This window comes from Manis javanica, chromosome X (assembly GCF_040802235.1).
Source record: "Manis javanica isolate MJ-LG chromosome X, MJ_LKY, whole genome shotgun sequence".
NCBI classification, from domain to species: Eukaryota; Metazoa; Chordata; class Mammalia; order Pholidota; family Manidae; genus Manis; species Manis javanica.
Window position 1 is genome coordinate 109,589,144 of NC_133174.1, and position 12,033 is coordinate 109,601,176.

The 12,033-nt window shown below is 37.7% G+C and overlaps 1 long non-coding RNA gene across 1 annotated transcript in view; it reads left to right on the forward strand.

Annotated features, from left to right (window-relative positions):
* Positions 1 to 212: 212 nt before the first annotated feature.
* LOC108399869 (uncharacterized) overlaps positions 213 to 12,033 on the forward strand; it is a 52,294-nt gene continuing 40,473 nt past the window's right edge. Inside the window, exons 1-3 of the long non-coding RNA XR_001853748.3 lie at positions 213 to 260; positions 6,022 to 6,143; positions 6,430 to 6,492. This is a non-coding gene — a long non-coding RNA (uncharacterized lncRNA). The remainder of the gene's footprint in view (positions 261 to 6,021; positions 6,144 to 6,429; positions 6,493 to 12,033) is intronic.

The window sequence follows — 12,033 nt, forward strand, 5'->3', positions numbered from 1 at the left end:
AAGGTGGACAAAACCAGATATGACTTGTAAAGCTTAAAGTCTGGATTCCAGAGGGAAAATAGAGGCAATAATAACCATGCAAACAAACAGCTACAAACTAGGATTGATGCTTGAAGAAGGCAAGAGTACCAGAAAGGAATTTGACTTGAGACCTGCTGAATGACTTGGAGGGGCATGGGATAAAATGTTCCAAAATACAAGAGGTAGCATGAGCAAAGGCCTTGGGGCTGTGAGGGAACATGGCAAGAAAACCTTGAAAGGTAGGCAAAGGCCAGACCACACAGAGGGTTGTTGCAAATGTTAAGGAGTTCTAACCTTATCCTAAAAGCAATGGGAAAGCATTGAAAGCTTTTTAATTGAAAGAAGGGCCACTGATAAGGTTTGCATTAAAAATTTTTGGCAGCAGTAGGAAATGATAGGAAAGGGGTGGTAATGAATATGATGAGAAAAAATTAGGAAGCTGTTGTAGTCACTTAAAGGATACTGACTTGTATTAGGGCAGTAGCAGTGGAGATTGAGAGAACTGGATAGATGTAACAGATTTGGAAGGTAAAACCCATGAGATTTAGTGCTGGATTAGCAATTAGGTAGGTATGAGGTGGTGTCAAGTATGCATTTTGATAATACGAGATCCTGGAAGAGAGTTGTATTTGATGGGATGTGTGTGTGTGTGCGTGTGTGTGTGTGTGTGTGTGTGTGTGTGTGTGTGTGCATGTGGTGTGTTCAGTATTGGTCTGAGGTAAATTTAAAACAACTAAAATGTAGAAAAAGTAGTTGAATATACTGCTTTGACTCACAGATATCAGATGTCTGATCTGTATCTATCTATATATTTGTATCTGTATCTATCTACACACACACAATACTTACCACAATATGTATGCAATATATACAAGACTTGACTGTTAGTAGTTTTCTGCTTCTCTGCCCATTCCTTCTCTGCTCCTTTGCAGGCTCATCCTCATTTACCCAGCCATTACATGTTACATCTTAGAACTGAACAAAGTTTGCTCATAGATCCCACTGGCTTCTCATTCTATAATTTTCCCCCATTGCTTCAATTAGCATATATACCCAAGTGCATAAAAAAAAGAGTATATAACATGTAATGGGCAGAGAGGTAGAAAAGTATTAAAGTATTATACTGTATATGGTAAAGAAAAAGAATGTTTCAAGGATTTTGTGTTTGAAGAGTGAACATTGCTGATGAGATGAGGAACTGTAAAGTCTGTCTCATTTAGTGGCACTGATGACATTAAGCAGATGTATTTTTATGGAGGGATGGGGCAGGAAGCTAAACTGAAGTGGGTGAGTGGGAGATAAAGAAGAGACATTAAGTGTAAATAATGTGGAAAACTTAGCTTTAGACAGAATGAAAGGCAGCTCCTTTGTCCTTATTGGCAAGAAGAATGATAACCTGTTTGAAGATTTAAGTACATGTGTGGATTTTGTATTGAGGAAATGAGAACACTTCCTTCTGAAAATTTCTATCCTCTTTTCTCAGATCTCTGATCCCTTCTGCCACTTTCTGCATAGACACAGAATGGGAGAGGAAGTCAGAAATTTGAGGATAGTAGAGAAGCTTTGAAATAGTGACTTAAATCAGGAAACATTCTAAGGATATTAAGTAGTATTGAAATCCTACTTAATGTTAGTAAGTATAAACTTAAATTAGAAATAGTTCTTGAATATTATTGAAATTATGGGCCATGACCTCTTTGTTGGATAAACAGGCAAGAGATAGAAGGGAGAATCTGAGTGAATGGGAAAAAATAGAGGAATCAGTAGACTAGAAGTCTCCATGACCCTGAGCTATGTCTATAGGATAAGCAGTTGAACAAAAAATCTGGAAGGACTGGAGGCTGAAATCCGAGAAGGAAAGACTTTAGTGAGTTCTTTTGCTTAGAAAGGTTGTAAATGATGGTGAGGTCCAAGTCAGGATTGTGGAAATGACTGACCCACATGGAGAGGAGGAATAAGTTATTGGCATTAGTTGAAGAACTGAGAAGTGTTGGTATTAAATGCAAGATACATGTAGGTATGAGAGTCTCCCAGGTGAAGGCAGAGATTCTGAAAGGGAAAAACAAAACAAAACAACTATGATCCTGACAGCAAGGTTTTAATAAAGAAAGGGGAGTGGCAGGGAGATTGTAGGTGACCGTGAGAATGGTGTAATGGAATGGCATAATTAGCAACAAAACAGGAATTTGTTTTTGCTGTTTTTGTTTGTTTTATTTAAAAGAAGAAGATGGAATGGCAATGATTGAAAATGCTAATGTAGATCAAAGTGGACACAACCTTGACACTCAATCCATGGTGTGGTAGAAAATCAGAATCACTTTAGAGTACTGTAGGAGAAGGGGCTTTAGGGAAGAGGTAGGATTCAGGTAACACAAGAAAATGAACATAATGCTCACATGTATTCTGAGTAGTTTGTATATGATCATTTGCTAAATATGGACCAAGGTCCACTAACAGAGGGCCTAGTAAAAGGATCTGAGAGAGGGAGTTGTTTCAGTCATGGGCAAGGAAATACAGAGCATCACAGAGGATAGGGAACTTAGGAGCCTTGGCGTTATTGGTGATGACTTAGGAAGATGGGAATGAGATGCCTGGTCTGGGTAATGGTGGTACCAGACACTTTCTTCATGTGATGGCCATATGAGAGAAACATTGCATGTTTTAGTTCCAAATACTTTTTCTCTATTTTTTTGATCTGTGAGGAAACAAGAACTTGAGAAAATACATCTGTGAAGATCTCATCAGTAAGAGATAGACAGTTTTGTGTCCCTGGCTCTCCCTAGATTTAAAAATTCCTATTCTGGAACTCATGCAGTCATAAATACCCTTGGATAAGAAAAGCCACCATTTCATCCTACAGATGGGAGAATATATTTGTAAATGACATATCCCACAAGGGGTTAACATCCAAACTATATAAAGAACTTACACGCCTCAACACCCAAAAAGCAAATAACCCAATTAACAAATGGGCAGAAGATATGAAGAGACAGTTCTCCAAAGAAGAAATTCAGATGGCCAACAGACACATGAAAATATGCTCCACATCACTAATCATCAGGGAAATGCAAATTAAAACCACAATGAGGTATCCCCTCACACCAGTAAGGATGGCCAGCATCGAAAAGACAAAGAACAACAAATGCTGGCAAGGATGCGGAGAAAGGGTAACCCTCCTACACTGCTGGTGGGAATGTAATCTAGTTCAACCATTGTGGAAAGCAATATGGAGGTTCCTCAAAAAACTAAAAATAGAAATACCATTTGACCAGGGAATCCCACTGCTTTACCCAAATTTACCCAAAGAATACAAGTTCTCAGATTCAAAAAGACATATGCACCCCTATGTTTATCGCAGCACTATTTACAATAGCCAAGAAATGGAAGCAACCTAAGTGTCCATCAGTAGATGAATGGATAAAGAAGAGGTGGTACATGCACACAATGGAATACTATTCAGCCATAAGAAAGAAACAAACCCTACCATTTGCAACAACATGGATGGAGCTGGAGGATATTATGCTCAGTGAAATAAGCCAGGCAGAGAAAGACAAATGCCAAATGATTTCCCTCATTTGTGGAGTATAACAACGAAGCAAAACTGATGGAACAAAACAGCAGCAGACTCATATACTCTAAGAAGGGACTAGGGGATACCAAAGGGGAGGGGTTTGGGAGGGAGGGTGGGGAGGGAGGGAGAAGTGGATTGAGGGGTATTATGTTTAGTACACATGGTGTGGGGGATGATGGGGAGAACAGTGTACCACAGAGGAGGCACATAGTGAATCTGTGGCATCTTGCTGCACTGATGGACAGCGACTGCATTGGGGTATGGGTGGGGCCTTGATAATATGGGTAAATGCAGTAACCACATTGTTTTTTCACGTGAGACCTTCATAAGAGTGTATAATAATCATACCTTAATAAAAAAAAAAAGACTGCGGGAGAACAGAGGACAGAGACTGGGACAGCTGTATGGGCAGAGAGGCTCAGAGGATGGCTGTGTGGGTAGAGAGGCCCAGTGGCACAGACCGGCTTGCTGTATGCAGACTCGCTTTGAGTAAATGAGATTCTAGTGATTGACCTGTCACTGTGGAAATAAAGTTAGGTATAACCCTTTCACCAGGAAAAAAAAAAAAGAAAAGGAAAGAAAAGCCACCATTTTCTCAACATTTGTGAATTTCTCTTCGGATCAGTTCTCTCAGTATGTAACAATTTTCCTTGCTTCCTAACACTAAATCTTTCTGAGATTCAGCCCTACTCTGGATTCTCGGTCCATTTCTTTTCTAAGGCAGGAGAATCTGAAGATTCTCACACCAATAATTCAGTGTCTCAGGAGCTGTAGCCTTACTTGGGGCCCTGCATTCAAATCAGGCTGTAATTCTAATAACTGGGGCTGATGACCTGCTCCCTTGACTTTCTTTCTGGTACCCTAATTTTTCTGTTTTTTTTCCCCCTTTCAAAGAATTCTAGAGATTGGCAGACTGTCTCTGCAGCAGAGTTACTGGGGCTGATTTCCACTCCCACCCTAACCACCTTCCTATTGCTTGAACTCATCTTTGTTTGGCTGCTCTCAGTGAATTGGTTTATTCTGCTTTTCATGCCCATCTACCTCTGGTTGGTCTAGACTTGCTGTTATATAAATGCATTTAAAAGGATTAAATAAAGGAATAGGAAAAGAGATAGGTTGGGATGATGCTTCCTAACTTTATTTTTTTAATGGTAAGATTAGTATCAAGCTGCTAAAAATGAGAGGCCACCCTGGGCTGAAGAGTGCAATATCTTCTCACATCTGGAACCTATTCAGAGCACATCAATGTGCTATACCATTTGGGAAGCTGTGAACAGGGGAAGATTCTGATCTTCTAGTTCAAGTTTACATGTAGAACACCGTATTGGTTGTAAGGGCTTAGGACAAATATTTTAATTTTATTTGGTAGATTTGTAAAATATGACATAAATGCTTTTTGTTATTTCTTGCTATTCCTATTCTATCCCATTCATGCAACTGGAAGGGAATTATTATATACTCACTGCCTTCAGGGTACAGTAGTTATGACAGAAATTCAAAGAGAAAGGAAGGAGTCAATGTTTAGCTTTTGAGTTTCAGAACAGATTTCAGAATAGGCTGTGAAGTTCACAGGAGAGGTAGCAGTTTACAAGAACAGGTTTATGAATCTCAAAATTTCTGGTTTTTGATTTTTTAAATTGATATACAGTCTTACTTTAGTTTCAAGTAGACAACACAGTGGTTCAACAGTTGCCCATATTATCAAATCCTCACTCCCACAAGCACAGGGGCTTTTGATTTCTAAAAGAAACATCAGAAGAAATCAGGTGAATAGAATGCATCTTTAGAGGAAAAGGGGAGACAAACCATAAATATAATGAATTTACCCTGAAATAGGTTACCCTGAATAGAAAACCCTGAATTACCTGAGTTCATCCTGAATTCATAAGATTCAGTATACCACCACAGGGCAAAACAAAGACTCTATAGGAAAAGAGTACCAAATATAGAAACATAAGGGTCTTTTTGCACATATAAGTTGCATCTGGAGAGATGTTTTAAACTGCTCTATGTCCAAATCCTTTGACATGTATAATTTGAACAAATAACTCCTCAGTTTATACTGACAAGCCCACCCATAGTACCCCATCCTCTATCTAAAATGCCATTGTACTAATACCATCCTACCGAACTGATTCAGCTAATCAATATTTTTCCAATCTAAAGAGATGCCTTTTGTCCTCTTACAGATTCCTAACTTATGAACAGTCAAGGCATTTCACAATAATAAAGCTGGCAAAATCCTAAGGAAAGTCAGGGCACCTGAACACAGGGTATAAAGGAAACAGCTAATATTTTTTTCTGAGTCAAATTTGACATTTTACCTCCTTATAGATGTGTTGTTTTTCCTGCTTATTTAAACATAGTTAAACTTTTAAAGCTTTAAAGAATTCTAATTCCTTATTTTCCTCCATTCATTTTCTCATCAGGTAATAATTACCTAGACAATTCCACCATGTGTCATCTGTATGCCTTTGAACAACTTAACTGAGTTTCCCCAAGTCTCAGTTTCCTTGCCAAGGTGAACAAGCCAACTAGAAGATAACTTAAGGTAAGGAAAAAAGATCCTTTATGTCATGATTTGGGAGGTGGGGAAGTATGGGACGATGACGTTAAAAACAGTAAGAAAACAAAAACGTTTGGAGAATTATAAAGACAATTTAGTAGATACTCAATATATGTACTGAGCACATATAAAGATGTAACCAGAGTTATAACATTAGCAAATATTTCTTGTTTCTACTGTGTGTAAGCATCTTACTAAGTGACTACACATTACCTCATTTAATCTTCACAATAATGCAGTTAGTTGTAATTTTTATCATTCCTTGCTTTAGAGATGGAGAATGGAAGCTTAAAGAAGATAAGAAATTTGTCCCAGTTTTCACATCTAGTAAACGGTAAATAATGAGTCTAACCCTGGCAGGCATTATGAACTGCTAGGCTCCTCTACTTAACCTTCATGCTTGAGTACAGCTTCCTCATCCTTATAATTCCTCTTCAATAATCTTCAAAAATGTTTTCTTATTATATTCTCTTATGTAAACTGAATCTCACTTCATATCTTACATTTTGTGCTCCTATATCTCCTTAACAGTTCTATTCCTGCTTGGCCTTGTTGATTTTTTCATTTTCGGTAATTATTTTTCCCTGAAACACTCTGTTTTGGGTGCAACCATCATGAAATATTCTTCTATGTCCTCTGTTTACTCATCTCAGCTTGTCCATTTTGTTCACCTGGACTGGTTCATTTACCTACTAATGAAATGTCATCCCCTAATGTCTTTTTTTCATTTTGCTGATTTGTGGATTTAAAAATAATGTTAGAAAATTATGGGGTGTGAAGTCTCAAATCAATAATCTGAGTCCATATTCCAGAAACTAGAAGGAGTAAAATAAAACCAAAGCAAGCAAAAGGAAAGAAATAATAAAGGTAAGAACAGAAATCAATGAAATTAAACAAAGGAAAACAGAAAATCAAAGAAAGCTGGTTTTGTGAAAATAATCAACAGTATTAGTAAGTCTTGCAAGACTGAAAAAATTAAATGAAGATGCAAATCAACAATATCAGAAATAAAATAGGAGATACCACTACAGATCCTGTAGCCATTAAAAGATAGTAAGGCAATACTACCTACAACTTTAGGCTCATAATTCCAACAACTTAGTAGAAATGAATCAATTCCTCAAAAATCACAAACACCAAACTTAGCATGATAAACAATCTGAATAACCCTATAACTTTTTTAAAAAGTGTATGTGCAATTGAAATTTTCCTGAAAAAGATATCTGTAGATTCAGGTAGAAAAATCTGGAGAGTTCTGCCAAACAGTTCAAGAAGAATTAATACCACTTTTACACGGTATCTTGCTAATATTTTGTTGGTGTATTTTGAGACTTAAGTTCATGCAAGATATTGGTGTGAAGTTTTCTTTCTTTGTACTACCATCGTCTGGTTTTGGTATCAGGGTAATAATGGCCTCATAAAATGAATTGGGAAGTGTTTCATCTGAAAGAGATCGTGTAAAGGGTGATTTTAATTCTTCTTTAAATGTGCTTCCCCAGGCATGATGCTCGTAAGAGGAGGCAGGAAACACTGGCCTTGATAGGACATGTAGAACACTCTTTGTCAGATTACCTGGTATGGGGAGAGTTGTCTCTTGATTCTTCCTAGTGCTTCCGGAAGGGACAGGATGTGCGTTTCTAGGCCACTGGGTGCTGCTAGGTCCTGATTGGGAGTAGGTGGACCTGTGGGACAGAATGTTTCCCAGGTCCTGTTTTGTCTATCTAGTGCTGGTGGGGCTACCACTCTATGAAGACACTGAGCCTGGTATGTATTCTTACCCTTGGAGAGTCAAGAGACTTTGGGCTGGTTTCGCTTCTGCCCTTAGGTGGGTGGTCATTGTATTTTTCCTCAAGCCCTTGGGTCCCCCAGGAAGTCTTCTTTTCCTTCTCACCCTTGAAGGTTCACCTATGACTGTTTTATTATTTCTAGGCTTTTTACTTGCACTTTATAGAAGGAGCTGGGATAGATGAGTCTATGCCATCTTTTCCCAAACCAAAAGGCTATTGTTTTATTTGTAAACCAGATTTCCCGGTTGATTGTTTTCAGAGGGAGAAGGTTGGTAAAGCTTCCAGTTTACTTTGCTTCTGGAAATTAAAGTTATACATCCTTAACTCCTTAGCCTAACATTCATATATTTCCATACATTTATTTCTCATTCTACATAATATTGCCCTACTTTTCAGTCAAATCACTCTCATTAATACATCTTGCTCCCCTCGGTCACCATGCCTTTATTAATGCCATTGCCACTATTTGAAATGTTCTCTATTTTTCTCAATCACCTTACATCAATTTAATTAAGAACAAAATTATACTCATCAACCATTATGAAATTCTACTTCACTGATTTTTTAAAATATTTTTTATTAAGGTATGATTGATATACACTCTTATGAAGGTCTCACATGAAAAAACAATGTGGTTACTGCATTTACCCATATTATCAAGGCCCCACCCATACCCCAATGCAGTCGCTGTCCATCAGTGCAGCAAGATGCCACAGATTCACTATGTGCCTCCTCTGTGGTACACTGTTCTCCCCATCATCCCCCACACCATGTGTACTAAACATAATACCCCTCAATCCACTTCTCCCTCCCTCCCCACCCTCCCTCCCAAACCCCTCCCCTTTGGTATCCCCTAGTCCCTTCTTAGAGTATATGAGTCTGCTGCTGTTTTGTTCCATCAGTTTTGCTTCGTTGTTATACTCCACAAATGAGGGAAATCATTTGGCATTTGTCTTTCTCTGCCTGGCTTATTTCACTGAGCATAATATCCTCCAGCTCCATCCATGTTGTTGCAAATGGTAGGGTTTGTTTCTTTCTTATGGCTGAATAGTATTCCATTGTGTGCATGTACCACCTCTTCTTTATCCATTCATCTACTGATGGACACTTAGGTTGCTTCCATTTCTTGGCTATTGTAAATAGTGCTGCGATAAACATAGGGGTGCATATGTCTTTTTGAATCTGAGAACTTGTATTCTTTGGGTAAATTTGGGTAAAGCAGTGGGATTCCCTGGTCAAATGGTATTTCTATTTTTAGTTTTTTGAGGAACCTCCATATTGCTTTCCACAATGGTTGAACTAGATTACATTCCCACCAGCAGTGTAGGAGGGTTACCCTTTCTCCGCATCCTTGCCAGCATTTGTTGTTCTTTGTCTTTTCGATGCTGGCCATCCTTACTGGTGTGAGGGGATACCTCATTGTGGTTTTAATTTGCATTTCCCTGATGATTAGTGATGTGGAGCATATTTTCATGTGTCTGTTGGCCATCTGAATTTCTTCTTTGGAGAACTGTCTCTTCATATCTTCTGCCCATTTGTTAATTGGGTTATTTGCTTTTTGGGTGTTGAGGGGTGTAAGTTCTTTATATAGTTTGGATGTTAACCCCTTGTGGGATATGTCATTTACAAATATATTCTCCCATACTGTAGCATGCCTTTTTGTTCTGTTGATGATGCCCTTTGCCATACAAAAACTTTTTAGTTTGATGTAGTCCCATGAGTTCATTTTGTTACCCTTTCTCAAGGAGATGCATTCAGGAAGATGTTGCTCATGCTTATATTCATTAGATGTTTGCCAATGTCATCATCTAAGAGTTTTATGGTTTCATGACTTACATTCAAGTCTTTAATCCATTTTGAGTTTACTTTTGTGTATGGAGTTAAAAAATAATCCAGTTTTATTCTCTTGCATGTAGCTGTCCAGTTTGCCAACACCAACTGTTGAAGAGGCTGTCATTTCTCCATTGTATGTCTGTGCTCCTTTATCATATATTAACTGACCATATATGGTTGGGTTTATATTAGGGCTCTCTAGTATATTCCATTGGTCTATGGGTCTGTTCTTGTGCCAGTACCAAATTGCCTTGATTACTGTGGATTTGTAGTAGAGCTTCAAGATGGGGAGCATAATCCGCCCTGCTTTATTCTTCCTTCTCAGGAATGCTTGGGTTATTCGAAGTCTTTTGTGGTTCCATATGAATTTTAGGATGATTTTCTCTAGTTTGTTGAAGAATGTTGTTAGTATTTTGATAGGAATTGCATTGAATCTGTAGATTGCTTTAGGCAGGATGGCCATTTTGACAAAATTAATTCTTCCTACCCAAAAGCATGGGCAGAATTTCCATTTGTTACTGTCCTCTTTAATTTCTCTTAAGAGGGTCTTATAGTTTTCAGGGTATAGGTCTTTTGCTTCCTTGGTTAGGTTTATTCCTAGGTATTTTATTATTTTTGATGCAGTTGTGAATGGAATCATTTTCCTGATTTCTTTCTCTGCTAGTTCATTGTTAGTGTATAGGAATGCCACAGATTTCTGTGTATTAATTTTGTATCCTGCAACTTTTCTGAATTCAGATGTTAGGTCTAGTAGTTTTGGAGTGGATTCTTTAGGATTTTTTATGTACAATATCATGTCATCTGCCAAGAGGGACAGGTTAACTTCTCCCTTGCCAGTCTAGATGCCTTTTATTTCTTTGTGTTGTCTGATTGCCATGGCTAGGACATCCAGTACTATGTTGAATAGAAGTGGGGAAAGTGGGCATCCTTGTCTTCTTCCAATCTTAAAAGAAAAGCTTTCAGCTTCTCGCTGTTAAGTATAATGTTGACTGTGGGTTTGTCATATATGGCCTTTATTATGTTGAGGTACTTGCCCTCTATACTCATTTTGTTGAGAGTTTATTTCATCAAAGGATGTTGAATTTTGTCAAATGCTTTTTCAGCATCTATGGAGATGATCGTGTGGTTTTTGTCCTTCTTTTGTTGATGTGGTGGATTTTGTTAATGGATTTTCGAATGTTGTACCATCCTTGCATCCCTGGAATAAATCCTACTTGATCATGGTGGATGATCTTTTTGATGTATTTTTGAATTGAGTTTGCTAATATTTTGTTGAGTATTTTTGCATCTATGTTCATCAGGGATATTGGTCTGTAATTTTCTTTTTTTATGGGGTCTTTCCCTGGTTTTGGTATTAGAGTGATGCTGGCCTCATAGAATGACTCTAGAAGTATTCCCTCCTCTTCTACTTTTTGGAAAACTTGAAGGAGAATGGGTATTAGGTCTTCACTAAATGTTTGATAAAATTCAGCGGTGAAGCCATATGGTCCAGGAATTTTGTTCTTAGCTAGTTTTTTGAATACCAGTTAAATTTCTTTGCTAGCAATCGGTCTGTTCAGATTTTCTGTTGCTTCCTTGATCAGACTTAGAAGGTTGTATTTTTCCAGATAGTTGTCCATTCCTTCTAGGTATTCCAGCTTGTTAGCATACAATTTTTCATAGTATTCTCTAATAAATATTTGTATTTCTGTGGTGTCTGTAGTGAATTTTGTTTCTCATTTCTGTTTCTGTTTATGTGTGTAGACTCTCCTTTTTTCTTGATAAGTCTGGCTATGGGTTTATCTATTTTGTTTATTTTCTCAAAGAGCCAGGTCTTGCTTTCATTGATTCTTTCTATTGTTTTATTCTTACTTTTTTATTATTTCTGCTCTAATCTTTATTATGTCTTTCCTTCTACTTACTTTGGGCTTCATTTGTTCTTCTTTTTCTAGTTTCATTAATTGTGAGTTTACACTGCTTATATGGGATTGCTCTTTCCTGAGGTAGGCCTGTATTGCAATATACTTTCCTCTTAGCATGGCCTTCACTGCATCCCACCGATTTTGCAGTGTTGAATTATTGTTGTCATTTGTCTCCCTATATAGCTTGATCTCTGTTTTTATTGGGTCATTGATCCATTAGTTATTTAGGAGCATGTTGTGAAGCCTCCATGTGTTTGTGGGATTTCTTATTTTCTTTGTATAATTTATTTGTAGTTTCATACCTTTGTGGTCTGAGAAACTGGTTGGTAGAATTTCAATCTTTTTGAATTCACT